Source organism: Bombus affinis, chromosome 9 (genome assembly GCF_024516045.1).
Source record: "Bombus affinis isolate iyBomAffi1 chromosome 9, iyBomAffi1.2, whole genome shotgun sequence".
Taxonomy (NCBI): domain Eukaryota; kingdom Metazoa; phylum Arthropoda; class Insecta; order Hymenoptera; family Apidae; genus Bombus; species Bombus affinis.
Window position 1 is genome coordinate 11,817,208 of NC_066352.1, and position 5,138 is coordinate 11,822,345.

At 42.4% G+C, this 5,138-nt stretch overlaps 1 protein-coding gene across 1 annotated transcript in view; it reads left to right on the top strand.

Moving 5' to 3' along the window:
• The window catches only part of LOC126920199 (glypican-4), a 129,968-nt gene that overhangs the window by 69,879 nt on the left and 54,951 nt on the right, over nt 1–5,138 (top strand). The window lies entirely within an intron of this gene.

Genomic DNA, 5,138 nt, shown 5'->3' on the forward strand with positions numbered 1-5,138 from the left:
TCGCAATAACGATAAGGCGATAAAAGCACATCTTTAAAAATAGAAATTAGGGGATTTTTTCGAAAAAACGACGTGTAATACGTAAGATGTGTCTTTATCTAGAGATTCTTTTAGAAACTTGTTACGAACCTACTTGTTGTTCACGAACGTATCTCGTACAGTGTTTTACTTTGACGTTTCTTGGGATCTTTTTATCGACGTATAATTTTATTCGCTGTTTTCTTCTATTATTAATCGTCATTCGTCCTGTTTATTCTTCCCAATCGTTGGCAACTAAGTGATTGCGGATTTTGTCAATACCAGCTTATGACAAAATCCGCAATCACTTAGTTGCCAACCGAATACAACAGACTCATCGAAGAAGACGCGAAGACGAAACGAATATTTCAAATATTTTGCTATATTTCTCCATCATTAGCCGTCTCGTTTAATGCAGCCAAGTACATGTGAAATAAATACAACTGTAAAAAATCACCTTTTCCTGCCCGTAAATAAATTCATCGCAGAAGAAGTTAATACGAGGTAATCATCATTCTTACCGTCACGTTCCTACCGTTATTTCGACGATTATACCTTCAAGTTTAAGCTCAACGGCTGATAATAAATCTCAGAAGGGGCAAGAGGAGAAGGATGGCCATCGCTAGCGGGGCCGCGCTCGTGGCGGTCAGGTATGCGAGGCTTGCAGACGAAAAAAATAAAGCGAGATGAAATAAGAAAAGACAAAAGAAACGCATGGACGCAAGCGGTGGTGCAACGAAGAGGATGTACGGTCACCTGAGCGTGGGATAGAGAAAGTGTATGGCGAAAGGGTGGGTGGGCGGAGAAGGGTGGAAAGGGAGCGTGAGTTGCATCGAATGCAAGAATGAAAGGACGAAGAGGAAGAGACAGGGACGAACGACGGAGAATCAGGATGAAGGTAGCCTAACCTGACCAAGAGCCATCGAGTCTAAACAATCGGACGATCGTCCTTCGAAATATCTCTGGCTCCTGGGAACACGTTTATGCGTGTACGTGTTCTTTCTACCTGTTTCGGACTGTTTGCCGTAGCTTGCTCGTCAGGCTTTTGTGAAATTTCTGGCCGTAACGGTAGCCAGCAGCAGTCGATGTCTCGTAAATACGATTTTAAAAAGGAAGGGACGTCTATCGGGAATGTATTCGTGATAGAATTTCTTCTCGCTTGCAATTAGATTCTCTGTCTGCGTATTATTTTAGGAAAGGAAAATATTATTTTATATAGGAAATATTAATAAATCGAAGAAAAATATATGCGTTAAGGGGTTAATGTATTTTTATTACACGGTATCATCACCGTCATTATCATCAAGTCTATCGTTCGACCCTTTCGATCAGAAGTGTTTCGTTCGTGCATCGCGCGACGCGTTCCTCGAGCATTTAAAACATCTGCGTTGTTTTTCGAAAGAACAATCATCAGTTTCATTAAATGGTCACAGCCAGTAGTTAGTAGCGTTTCGTTTGTATTTCTCTCTTCCATAAGATCGAGCGATTTTATCGAGAGAATTCCGAGGATGGAGCAAAGGCAAGTTAAATTTCGCTTCATCGACTCTCATCGACGCATAGACGTTCGGTGAAACGATCGTTTACATTTCCATGCAATTGTTTGAGGCAACGCAGATATTGTAGATAGTCTGTTGCCTATGAAAATACCAGTCATAGTGTTTTAATCAAAATCGATAATCGATCAATCGTCTGCCATAATCGATGAATGCGCGTATCCTGCTCGATAGAAAAATCCAATTGAAACTACTCCAAATTAACTCTTTATTCAACAATAGCGTTCCACTTTTCAAAATTCCCCGATACAAATCCAATCTCTGGTAACAATTTCGAAAATCCCAGCTCTCGATTCTTTCACCGCCAAACCCCGCTCCACCGTTTTCATTTATTTCATATCCCTCGTCCCTTCTCGCAACGAGATAAAATAAAAATTAAAAACACCCACGCGCGCACACACGCGCGCCTGTACAAAAGAGAAGATAAAAACAGCGAAAAAGAGGTAGAACGAGGTACGAATCGGATTATATTGTTCGAGGTGGAGGAAATATTTCTACGGGGGTGAGTAACGAGCGGAGGAAAGTTGGCGAGCAGGTCGCACGAAGGATTTTCGAGTATCCGGTGGATCAACCTGCGGTTTTCCGGCGAGTTTGCCCGCCGCTCGACCAGCTATTCGGCTCCAAATTAAACTCCCACCCGTGGCCGTGGCGGCGCGGCGTTTACGCCGAAGCCACGTGTAAACTCGAGTGCAATTCGCCCTCGTCGAGACCGACCACGGCCGCGAAAACCGCGACGTCGTCGTTGTTTTCCAGAGTGATTACCGACCGCCAGGCCGCTTTTATTCCGCGCAAACGTACCGTGCTCCTCGTCGTCGTCGGATTTCGATCGATTTACGCTGCGCGCTATAGGCGGATCTTCTGCCTTTATTTTCTGCCTTCTTTTTATTTTTATTTTCTTCGTTTGTTCGTTTCGAACAGTGGATTATGCGTCCCGGTGATTATTCGCGAAGAGTAAATTGTAGGATTCGAGGATTAACGAAGATTGGAATTGGAAAGTTTAAGCATTAACCGAGAACAGTTTTTACAAGACTCGAGTATTTAAGGTACGTAGTCGCGGAATCTAGATATTACGGAGGAAAGATTGGAAAATTGCTATATTATTGAAAGATACGAGGATGGAGATTATACAGGAAAATGGAAAGAGAAACGACGGACGAAAAATCGAGAAACCGTTGATGGAAAGAGAATTTGGAAATTTTATTTTTTGGAATCTTTAAATGGTAGCCCGAAGTGGTCGAAACAGTTTGAATTAGATTCCAGATAAATTCGGTTGTGTTTAATTTTCGCACGTTTATATCGTAGAATGAGAGGAGATCTCGAATTTTCGAAATAAGAAATTGACGACGTTACATAGACAGGTTTATTTCCCGCGTATTATTTACAAAGTTGTTGGTCGAAATTATGGATACAGTGGTTCATGTCGAAACTAAGTTAAGTGCACGTGGAGACTGATGCACGAGTAGGACGCGTTCTCGAGATAGTGGAAAGGTCGGTCCGAACGAAAGGTCAGTTTAATTCCATTAGATCGTGGAAGCCTTTAATGTTCCCCTGCGTGGGCAGAAACGGTGAAATTTGCGGCCAGATCGGTCGAACAATGTCGCGTATCGTTGCATCTCCGCCCCCGAGTGTTTCACAGTTTCTTTGTTCGTCTTACGAAAATATACCCTCGAATATTAAATGTTTCATCGAAACATAGTTTTCGAATAATTATTTCTTCCAACATTCGATATTATTATTTTATTCGATATCACAAAATGTTGCCTCTATCGTAGCTTTTCTTTTTGTTCCTCCTTTTCCTTTTTTCCTTTAGACATTCCTTTAAGACCATAATTTTCAACCGGCATGCTGCAAGAATTTTTAAAACCTATAATAGCCGACTACTTGGTCAAGGACACTGATTTCTCTTGCTTTAGATTGTCAAATAAAAGCAACAATGACCGTCGGATGTGAATGCCGTGTCTCGAAGCAAATATTATATCCCTTTCGATGTGCCGTACAATTTTAGTAATTAGTTTATGCGTGCCGTGAGATGGGAAAAGGTTGAAAATCACTGCTTTAAGATAATGTATCAAGCCCAGAAGTAGGACGCGCCCATTAACGGAGTAGGATTTAGTGCTTTTTTTTTCTTCAACTTCGTGATCATTATCGAGCTGAATCGCGATTATCCAATGTGAATCAGCCTGTAGAAACTCAGCAGCACAGAAGGTTGTCCGATGTTCGAAGATCGCCGAGCGTTTCTACTTATGGTGGACTAATGTATTTTGTAACTTGTAGATCTCGGATAAGGAGCAGTTGCGGCTTCTGGAAGTGACAGCGAAGGTTGTGGCGGTTCTCAACCGTCGAACCCTCTTCCGATCCTATCCATTCGAAATTTTCAGCAACGTGCATTTTTTCATTAATGTTTTTGCCCAATGGAAAAAGCAAGAATCTTAATTGTATCGATGGGAATCGGCGAACGATCGATTTCAATTCGTTAATAAAATATCTCTGTGAATATCGTTCTCGTTGGTTACGTTCGTATCCCGATAAATCAAACTAAATGGGCTTTTTGCACGTGTAATTTTCCGAATGCTGCCAATTCCATCGATTAAACGATGGGAATATAATTGTTGCTAACGATTTGCTTTAATGATGCTCGTGCAAATATCGTTACAAACCACCGATAAATCCAAGTTACTCCGCCAGACTTTGCCATAAGCTTTGTTATTTGCTGCGTTAATTGAACAACAAGAATATTCATCCCATTCCATGGTAACTGATCGAATCGATTCTTCCGTATTAACTTACTCTATTTTCTACGTTGTTGTAGTTGTAGCTATTCATTAAGCTCTCGTATTTTTATTCACACCGTGTGTACCACGCGTTCGTTTATTACGTTACCAAACACCTATACTTTGCCTGTACTTTGTTCGCTACTTTGTCACTCTACTCTCTACTGTATGAGTAACACTATTACCTATTGCGTTACGCTATCGTTACGCTATTAATTACAATATTACATCACTAACGTCGTTACGCTACCAATTATACTACTTTTTAATCTACGATCAACCAGGCAGTTATACTTATCGCATTACTCTACCGATTACTCTATTGCAGCACTAACTATCCTGTCAACCAGCAGTTATTACGCCAAAACCAGACCATTCGCTGTACCAACGCTGCCGCTACTCGCTGTTCGCTACTCACCTCTACATCCACTCATCCGTCATCCCACGTCATCCCACGTACATCTACTCTCTTCCACCCTTCTCCAACCTATCCACGCCATCCTGCGTCTCTCTACGCTACACCCATCGTACACGTAATCACCTCTCGAAGCTGCAACCTGTTCTCGCGTTAATAAACGCTCGCGTCGATAGTCGAACACGCCAAGAGTTCGGGGCAACATTAGCCGGCGCAGACACCGGGAAATTGTTCCATCGCGGCGGTCCTTATCGTCGCGGCACAGAGGATATCGAGAAAACGGCCGAATATAGCGAGAAAGAGAGGGATTTCGGGGTGGCTGACCTCTTTCGCGAATCAGCTGTTCGCGAACCAGGATGGGAGACGGTACTGGCGGCGGAT